This window comes from Oryza sativa, chromosome 11 (genome assembly GCF_034140825.1).
Source record: "Oryza sativa Japonica Group chromosome 11, ASM3414082v1".
NCBI lineage: Eukaryota > Viridiplantae > Streptophyta > Magnoliopsida > Poales > Poaceae > Oryza > Oryza sativa.
The window spans coordinates 29985408-29995605 of NC_089045.1; the positions used below are offsets into that span (position 1 = coordinate 29985408).

At 43.5% G+C, this 10198-nt stretch overlaps 1 long non-coding RNA gene across 3 annotated transcripts; it reads left to right on the forward strand.

Annotated features, from left to right (window-relative positions):
- LOC107279531 (uncharacterized) lies at positions 1-9994 on the forward strand. 3 transcript variants are annotated; one of them, XR_010737631.1, is made up of 4 exons: positions 1-138; positions 214-316; positions 1242-1313; positions 9752-9994. It is a non-coding gene; the product is annotated as an uncharacterized lncRNA (long non-coding RNA). The 3 variants fall into 3 exon arrangements; XR_001541550.3 differs by lacking the exon at positions 9752-9994 and adding an exon at positions 2610-2877; XR_010737630.1 differs by lacking the exons at positions 1-138; positions 214-316; positions 1242-1313 and adding exons at positions 8090-8688; positions 8892-9577.
- The last annotated feature ends 204 nt before the right edge of the window (positions 9995-10198 follow it).

Here is a 10198-nt window from a genome sequence, read left to right on the forward strand (position 1 = left end):
ACACCACTCTCAACCTCCACACCCAAAGCCGAAGACCAAAACCCTCTGATTCGCCGGGAACGCCCGCGCCATCGTCACGCCCCGCGTCGGCCGAACAGGGCGCGACCGCCAACCCGCACCCGTCAAGTCGCTGCCTCGGTGAGTCTCGAACCAAACCCTTGCGCCAACATGCTCCTGGGAACCCCATGAACCCATTTCCTCAAGTTAATTTAGGACCTCTTCGCCGGAGATCTGCCGCCACCATTGCCGTCGCCGACCGCCTAGGGAGCTAGTGGCCACGCCACCTCGGACCGCCTCCGCCCAAATAGAGCACGGGGTAAGCTTCCTCATAGTCCCAAGGTGCTCCTCCATCCTTTAATCGAGTCATCGTTCGCCGTACCACGCGAGCCGTCGCAGTCCCCAACCTACCGCCGACACCGGCCATGGCGCCCGCCGTCTCCAACCTCCCCGGGCCGCGCCGCCGCATCTAGGGTGAGCGCGAGGACCCCCTCTAGTCGCCCCTGCCTCTGCCCTAGCCAGCCCCGCCGCCGGTCGCCGCCGGCGAGACCATCCGGAGCCGCCCTCGCGCTCCCCTCTGTCTGGTGCGAACGGAGGAAGAAGACAGGACCTAAAAGTAAATAGTATAAACTCTAGGGTTCCTCATACAAAGAGCCAGTACACTTACAAGTGGGACCCAGGACTTATATATAAATAAAAGAAAGTATAGGGTTGGAGCTATAAATCTACGAGACACTTGCATGTGGACCCCATTGCTTTAAGTGGATGCGCACTACCGGAATACGTTTTCCGTGTAGGAAAGTGTACTCTAGACAGTACGCTTCAGCCTTTTGTAAAGAGAAAATAATAAATCTAAGAAAATGATTTCGGTTATTTGTTTATGCACTATAAAATGCTGAAACTTTGTAAAATCATAGAAAATTCATTTTAACTTCGATTGAGGTGAACCAAATTTTGTTAGATTCATAATAATGTTGTCTTTAATACTGTAAACTCAAAATTGTCACCACTGTTGTGAAAATTTTCACTAATTTAAATTTGAATAGTAAACTTCGTATTTACCGTACTTTAAATATTAGAAACACGATAACTTTGCACATACAACATCGGATTTAGGCGATTCTTTCTCCTAAATTTATATTAAATCGCTCTCTTTACACTAAACATGTTCATGCACCATACATCATATTTTATCTTGGAGTTTTATTGGATGTTCATTTGAATGTACGTTTAAATTTAATTAGAGGGCGATTCGATTGTTGCCGTTGGCGAAAGTGTGCAGGACCAAGAGTTATTTGAGGAACCAACTAAGCAAGGCAAGTCCTATTCAATTCCTCCTTCGATCATGTTGAATCCTATATTTTCGCAAGTGCTTTTCTATTTTATAAATTGCATGCGATGTTTTATAAAAAATGGGGTATTGGTAGAAATGACCTAATTGCTGCATTACCTACCTTGATATATTGATTATCATTACTGTTGAAGCCCTAGGCTGAGTATATATGTGTGCTGTACAAGCACATTGTGGGTATATTCGAGCTACTACTATAGCTACTTGCTTAGCCATGCTTAGAAAATTTCCGATGGTTATATATGACATGATAATCATTCTTTACAAATGGGATATTTTTACACAAGAGTTGTTCTGTTGTTTATGAAAATTGGAAACTGAAAATAATGATTTTAGACTTGGGCGGCAAGTGGTGTGCATATGGTGGTAGTTGCACACCGATAAGGGGAGTGTACGCCCGAGTCGATTAAGGACTGAACTATGTGTCACCAACTAAGATTACTGTGCAACCACATGTGTCGGTTATGGGGGCGACCTTGGCTTGTTAAGTTGTTTACTGTTTAGCCTTGCATTGGGAGGCCGTTGTAGTAGGGACTAGTCTGAGCGATGGTTCATAGGAGCTACCCATGTGACCCTCTATGGGAACGGTTGTGTTCGCCATATGGCATGGGCGTCTGAGCATATCCAATATAACGGATAGTGCCTCGTTGAGGGAACGGATGTGTTCGCCTCACGGCGTTAGGATTAGGATGGGGCCCACCTTTCCTGGCGGCATTGGTTCATGGCCAATGTGGAGAAACACTCTCCGTGCTCATGCAAGGCTAGACTTTAAGCAATGTAACAGCTTCGTAGAGTGTAGCCTTTTGGCTTCTATCACATCATGTGGGTAAAGTTGTACAAACTCTGCAGAGTCTAAAACTAATCGATTAGCCGTGCTCACGGTCATGAGCGACTTGGTGAAATGATACAAGTATAGTGTTGGTGATTTACTAAAATGGTTTGTGAAATGGGTAAGGTGAATAATGGTGATGATTTTGCCCGGTGTGGGCTGATAATAAAATGATTACTTGTTGCCGTGGGTGGCACAAGGTTGGTACTATGATGATACTTATATTGCTATTATTATGGCTTACTCTTTGATTTAAAAATCCCGTTTCTATCTATTATTATCTACTATTGTGAAACAAAATTTGCTTTAAGCTGAAAATGAGCCACAAATATAGCCATCCTTGATCTCAACTTGCAATAGTCCTAGATTTCCCAAGGTTTGGGTAGGACTTGCCAATACCTAGTGTATTGACCCACTTCTTGTTGTTTTTAGACTTGGATGCAGGATGTGAGGTGTCTAGTGACGATTACTTTGCACCGGGTACCGGAGTTTTTGAGGATGGTTCTTTCTAGGGTGATTCCTAGTCGGTTGCCTGTGTGGTTTGGTAGATGGGCATACCGAAGAACTTATGTATCTTTACCTTCTCCGCTGCGTTTAAACTCTTTTATTTGGCCGGTCGGCCTAACTACTATGTAAGACCTATGCACCGTTAAGTTATGAGAACCACTTATCTACTTATATATCAAGTATGTTGTATGGATGTGATAACAATGTTGTGGATGCGTGTACTAGCCACTGATCATGGGACTAGTACAGTGTACGCTCCAGGTATTCGGGAATTCAATCCCCGGGTGCCGACAAAAGATGACTCGCAAAATTATGAAATAGTAATAAAATCATGAGAATAATTATGTACAACAAGAGTACGGGCTATTTAAATAAAGCAAACGTTACTAATGGTACATAACGATGACGTGCAATTTAACATATATGTAGAGTTTAATAATATAACATAACATAACATAACATTACGTGTCGAAGTCCGACATACATCAGCATATCTAAAGACACTAGGTGCCTTAGTCTGACATTACATCACGAGACCTAAAGACATGACAAGCCGAAGTCTGACATTACACGACGAAACATAAACACATCGATAAGTTCGGAACAAATTACAAGCAAACCCACATGCCAACATAGAACGTAAGAACTACACCACGTAGCCAGACGTGGCACGACGACGCCTAGGACGTGGTCGAGTGGAGGTAGTGCCTTCACCCATAGGGCGAGCTCCATCTGCTGCTGATCCTGATAGTCCTGCCTCCGCCGCACTTGGTTTCTCCTTGTCTTTAGGACAATGCTTGTAGGTGTTCCCACGTTCATCGCATTTGCTGCAACACTTCACCCTGCCAGCCTCCGACTCGTCCATATCGTTGCGGATGCGACGAGTTCTCCTCCTTCCAGCTTTGCCTCGGAGCTTCGATGGGTCAGGAATATTGAGTACTTCATCGTTAGTCTCTGTGAACTCCCCAGCTATGCCGAACCCATAAATCTCGCCGCTCCATGTATGATATATTGCTTGCTTACTGAAGTACTGTGACACATATACTGCATCTGGTATGCCACACTCCGCTACGGCAGCAATGACATGGGTGCATGGCCTGTGGAGCAGCTTCGGCTTTGAACAAGAGCAATGACATGTGCCGTCGGCTTTGAGAACACACTCCTGCTTCACTCTCTTGCGGTAGATACCCCTGCCTGCCTTATCTTGACATAGTATCTCAAACCTGTGTTGTTGGGTACCTTGCACTAGAGCTCGATGTTTCATGGCCTTTTTACGCAACTCCTCTAGCTTTTTCTGCATGAAAGTTCCAAACAAAATGCTGTTGTTCGGCATAGAGGGAAGAACTGCCTGGAACCGATCCCTAAAATACCTGCATGTCCCATGTAAAATGAACTCCACTATGCCAACTAGTGGCAGTCCACGGACACCGCGCATCACCCAGTTGTAAACTTCTGCCAAATTTGTTGTCATTATTCCATATCTAGCACCACCTGTGTCATACGCCTTGGCCCATTTCTCTTTTGGTTCATGCAGAATCCACTGAGAAAATTTCCGAATCTCCAATCCAGTTCTTCTAACCAAAGTTGGACTATCCGTTGGGAGAGGTCCAAGAGCTTGAGGAGGGTCAGCAACGGCGGTCGATGGAGCCGCTGCACGCTGATCACTGCATTTGGCTGTCAACTCATCTAATCTCTTCCAAAGCTCATTGAATTTTTTCTCCTGGTTCTGATTGCACAGCCTCTTGAACATGTTCATGACCTCCTTGTTCTTGAATTGCTTGAAGAAATTAGCTCCCATATGACGCATGCACCACCTACTCTGTACATCGTCCCAAACACCAGGGTATCCTCGTTCCATGCTCCTAAATTGCAATTCTTCTATCGCTCGCAGAATGCCAGCGTGCCTATCATGTATCAGGCACACATTTGGCCTCATACCAACAACTTTTGTTTTAACCAATTTCAGGAACCAGTACCAGCTGTCGGTATTCTCACTCTCAACAAAAGCAAATGCCAAGGGCAATACCTGATTGTTCCCATCTACCCCTATTGCTGTCAATATCTGGCCCCGATACTTTCCTGTCAAGAATATCCCATCAATGCAGAGAACAGGACGACAGTTCACGAATGCCATCTTGCATGCATGTAGAGCTAAGAACGCCCTTTGCAGCACACTCTTGCCAGGATGTTCAATTGATGGGAATTTCTTCACTTCGTAAGAGCTCCCAGGGTTTCTTTCCTCGATAACACCAAGCAGGCGTGGCAAATTGTCATACGAGGCTTCGTAAGTTCCAAATCTCATCTCTATTATTTTCTGTTTGGCCCTCCAGGCCTTGGCATATCTAATAGTATACTTGTATGTCTCCTCGATGTGTCGGATTATTGACCTTGGTTCATATGTGAGATTATCGATGACATGCGCATACATCTCAGATGCAACAAATGCACATGTAATGTTCCTGTGGTATTTCTGAACACTAGGTAGAAAACATGTATGCTTGGTAACGACTGACACTGTCCAATAATCCTTCCATTTCCCCTTATACGCGTGCACTCTCCAGGGACAACCATCTTTTTCCTTAACACACCGAACTTCATATTGCGACCGGTTAGACTTGGCAACCCAAAACTCTCTATGAAGTGACACTGCAAAATGTTTTACCGCCTCCTTCATATCTTCTGCTCTACTATAAATCGCTCCCTGAATAACCTCATTTTCTTTGTACTCCCATCTCACACTATTCTCTTCAGAGACAATCAGCCCAGAAAAATCCTGACTAGCCCATTCTGCTGGATTAATATCCGTCTCCTCATCTGACGAATCACTTTCCTCTACACGCTCGTTGTCAGAATCCTCCCTCTCCATTTCATCCACAATGGCTGCGACAGTCTCCCCCTCGTCGGCCACTCCACCTAGTTGAATGCCCACTGGAGCTACTATGCCCCCGTCCTCTCCTGCGTTGACCTCCTCCACAGAAGTCTCATTTACTTCAGCACTTGGTCCCTCGCCATCATCCATGTTCATCTGCACACCTGGATCCTTCGGGTGCACAAACGGAACCAAAGCTAGAGGCCACTCGCGTTGCATTGCATTTTCCACATACCATCTCCACACTTGAGAGTTTTGAACTGGCATTAGTTCTCAATAAAAACCCTCAGTAGCCCGACTTACTATAACATTGATTGTTATGTCACTTGTCTGTGGATCAAGTCTCAAGCCCCTCATTAACCATCCTTTTATAGAAGGTACACTCCTCTCAGCCGGTCTATCAATTCCCCTTTCTGATACAATAAAATCTGACAGATCTACCCCAGTTGGCCCGTAACGGACGTTTCCTGGTCCATGGTAAACTTGGAATATTTGTTTGTTCGACATATCTGTCAACGAATTAACTAGATCATATTACTCTTTCATGCAATAAACATCTACAACGTAATATCTTCTTGTGTAAGCCAATGCAACGGTAAAGTATTGATTCCAAACTAGCAGATCTACGTAGTTACCGATATCTACAATACGCACTTCTAAATTAGTACAACTAAAACCATAAAAATATAATGCATTTATTCAAACAATTTTTTTAAAAATACACACTATTTAACTCAATAGTCACATATAGGATCTACGAATATTACCTGAAATCGGCGTCTGAATCCGGCAGGGCTTCGCCCCTTCTTCTCTTCTCCTCCCCTCTCTTCTTTTTTTTTCACTGGATTTGAGAGGTGAGGAATGAGGGCTGGGGGCTGGGCGGCAGGCCTTTTATAGGCAGCGAGGCCTGCCGCCCGGCCAGAGGGCGGCAAGGGGCCGCCTGCAAAATGGCCGGCCCCCTGCGGCTCTTTTGCATTCGGACCCCTTGCCGCCCCACCAGAGGGCGGCAAGGGTTTTCATGCAAAAAAACCACCCTCCGTCACCGCCCGTTCCTCCCCCGTTTGCCACGTCAGCTTGCCGCCCACCATTGGGGCGGCAGGGTCTATTTTTGCAATTTTTCTCGCCGATAGATTATTTCTGTAAATATTAAAAAAAAATCTAAAAACGAAAAAAATTCCTCAGCCCGCAGCCTCTCTCTCCTCCTCTCTCTTCGGGCCGCCGGCCCCTTTTGCTCCTCCCTCGCTGAGAAGTCCATTTTACATCCCTCCTCTCAATTCAAATAATTTTTCGGGTAGTAAATGATTTAAAATGAAAACATTGTCAACAACAAAATTGTATAACTTGTCAAGATCTACAACTTTTGGTTTGGACATTTTGCTATATGACTTTGTTTCAATAATTTGAATTTGAATTTCATATTAAATTTCAAATTATGACAACTTCAAACAACATTTTCAAATAGTAAATGATTTCAACTGAAAAAGTCATTAACAACAAAGTTGTATAACTTATTAATATCTATAACTTTTATTTTGGTCATTTCTTCATCCGACAAAGTGATAGTAACATTGTTCACAAAATGTACACATCTCTCTTATAATTTATGAAACCATATTGGAGATATGTAAAATTTATGAACAATGTTAAAATCACTTTGTCGGATGAATAAATGACCAAAATAAAAATTGTAGATCTAGATGGATTATACAACTTGGTTGTTGATGAGTTTTTTAGTTGAAGTCGTTCACTAATAAAAAATTCTATTTGAAGTTCTCAAACTTTGAATTTCAAAATTCTAATTGTACAAATAGAGTCAGATGGAGAAATGACCAAAATAAAAATTTTGCATCTTGATGAGTTCTGCATCTTTGGTTTTGGTGACTTTTCTATTTGAAATCATTTATTTACCCCAATTTTTGTTCGAAGTTGTTAAATTTTGAAAATTCAAAATTGGAATTGTTCAAATGAACTTATTTGTAAAAAGGACCAATACAATAGTTGTAGATTTCGATGAGTTCTACAATTTTGTTATTTATGATTTTTTCATTTGAAACACAAAAATCAGCCTAAAATTAAATTTGAAGTTCTCATAAATTAAAATTAAAAAGTAGCATAAGATCTTTAGTTTTTTTTTCCAAAAATAAACATACTGGCCAGCGCCAAAATTTTCCGGCCAGGTTTGCATCGCGGTCAGGCCACTGCGCGCGGTCAAGCCAAAATTGAGGTGAAAGGCCTGTTCACTTTGATGCAAAAAAAACTTATCAAATTTTGACATTGCCAAATTTTAGTATAGTTGCCAAAATTTTGATAGGATTTCTTATATAGTTACCTAAATTTGGTAGCAGACTAAATGTAGCCACTTTTTTTGGCAACTTTACCAAAATTTGGTAAGGTTAAAAATGGCATCAAAGTGAATAGGCCCGAAATGTCCATCTTGTCCAAATAGTATCAGAAGCTAGTACATGCACCAAGGCTATTCTTGTAAAATCGCATCCGTTGTTGCTTCATACCCATGTTCCCCAACCCTAGCCGATCCAAAATCAAACGAAGCAATCCCCAACCCTAGCCGCCGCCAAGTCCCCATCTGAATCTGCATCCTCTTCCTCCTCAACCTTCGGCGGAGATGGTTTGGCGGCGAGTACGCGCTGTTCGACGCGGAGGTAGGCCTCCTTCTCCCGCTGCCGGCGGTATCGCTGGTGGAGGCGGCGCCGTCGAGGCTGCGAGCGAGGAAGGAGGAGGTGGGGAAGAGTAGTTCATAGATCAGATCGGCACCGACAGGCAGAGGCAGAGGAGGAGGCGAGGGTAGCCAGGCGTGGCGTACGTGGACCACTCCTTCTCCATCTCCGACGAGGACGACCTTGTCGGCAGCGCCGTGGGAGGGCCCGGGGCGCGCCCATCATGGAGATCGCCTTCGCGGCCGCTCTCCTCGCGTGCGGGGTGCTCGGCGCCATCGGGGGCATCCTCATGGCCGCCAACCGCTTCGGCAGCGACCGCGAGAGATCTCCTCTGGCAGCAGCAGCAGTGAGGAGGGCTCGACGGCGTGCGGCGGTGAGGAGGAGGTGAGCGGCGGTGGTCTGGTGCAGCGGCGCTAGGCGGCGAGGAGGAGGCGAGCGATGGCGCCAGATCCATCCCACGGTACCCCCATCCTCCTCCCCCTTCTTTCTCTTATTTCTAATAGATTGGATTAGTGCAAATAGAAGCACGTCCTGCCTGCCTCCCATCTGTCCTGGCCGTCGTCATCCACTTCCTCGTCATAGTTGCAGCGGTCTTCCCGTCTTTACAGTTCTCCGCATCCCAGACGTGTATCTACTACTGAATTTGTTTTTTTTTTCTTTCAGATTGAAATCAGTTCTATGAATGCACTGAAGTTTTCAATTTCACAACATGGTCGATGCGCTTCATTATATCTGAAATGAGTTAGGAACTTACTATCAACCCCTTGTTTATGGCTGTAAATTTGCAAAAGATAATAATTTTGGCTGGTAAGTACAAGTATTTGGTGATGTATATCCTTGCTCATTTTCTTAATCTGCAAATGAACCAAGTAGATTTGTTTGATGTATATACTTGATAACTTTCTTAAGCTGCAAACGGAGCCAAACTAGCAGTGTCGTTTTATGGCTGTAAATGCCATTTTTGGTTTTGCTTCCATGATGAGCAGGTCTAGTCAGTAGAATTTGTCTGTGTATATCTCTAACCACTTTAGTTGTTTGTGAATCTATCTATAGTTTGGTGGATGTGAATTATCTGAACTCAGAACAACTCTGAACTAGTTGTGCACTGCCTTGATTTTTAGTTTCTTGTACAGAGGTTTTTGTCAGTACGTGTGATATGTAGAGCTATTCCTGAACTAAGATGTTTAAAGATTAATTGTACATAACACAGATCTTTGATAGTTCTGTTTTGTTGCGTTTCTTTGCTTCAGAAACTGTGGATTTCTTGCTCTGTCCTGCAAAAGGACCACATTTATTTTCTCCTTCAATCTGTAGCATCAGTTGCTTGCTTGCTTGGCCAATGAAATGAGGTGGGTTGGGGATGGGGACATTGAGTTTTGTTAGTGCAATGTATTATGGGGACATCAGATTGGTGTTGCAAAGTAGCCCTATCATTCAAAAACTAATATCGTATCTGTAGATTGTTTCTTGTTGTTTCTCTAGCGCATAAAAAAATAATCTAACACATGGTATTGTACTATCAGGTTGCTGGGCTCAAACATATGCGAACTTTGATTGAGTGGCCAAAATGCTTTGGTGGCTGTTGGGTATTGTCATGTGCTTTTGAACAGGTTTTAATTATGTTGTATGAGATATGCTAAAAAATTATGTTGTATGAGATGTGAAGGTTGTAATGTGTTTATAATATTTATGTGCTGATCTATAACTATTTTGTTACTGATGATGAGAGAATGTCAACTGATGATCGGTAATTAATTTTGCTAAAATTATGGACGAAATATTTGTATTTTGCTAAATTTAACAGCAGCTGAATTTTAGTTGGGCTAAAATCTAGCTGTAGCCCAATTTGAACTGGGCTGAATGATGACTAAAAGGCCGAAAAAACACTCAAAAAAATCAGCCCCAAAAAAAAAACCATCAGGTCATAAATGGGCCGAAAGCTCTTGGAAAAAGAATTGGGCCACAAAACA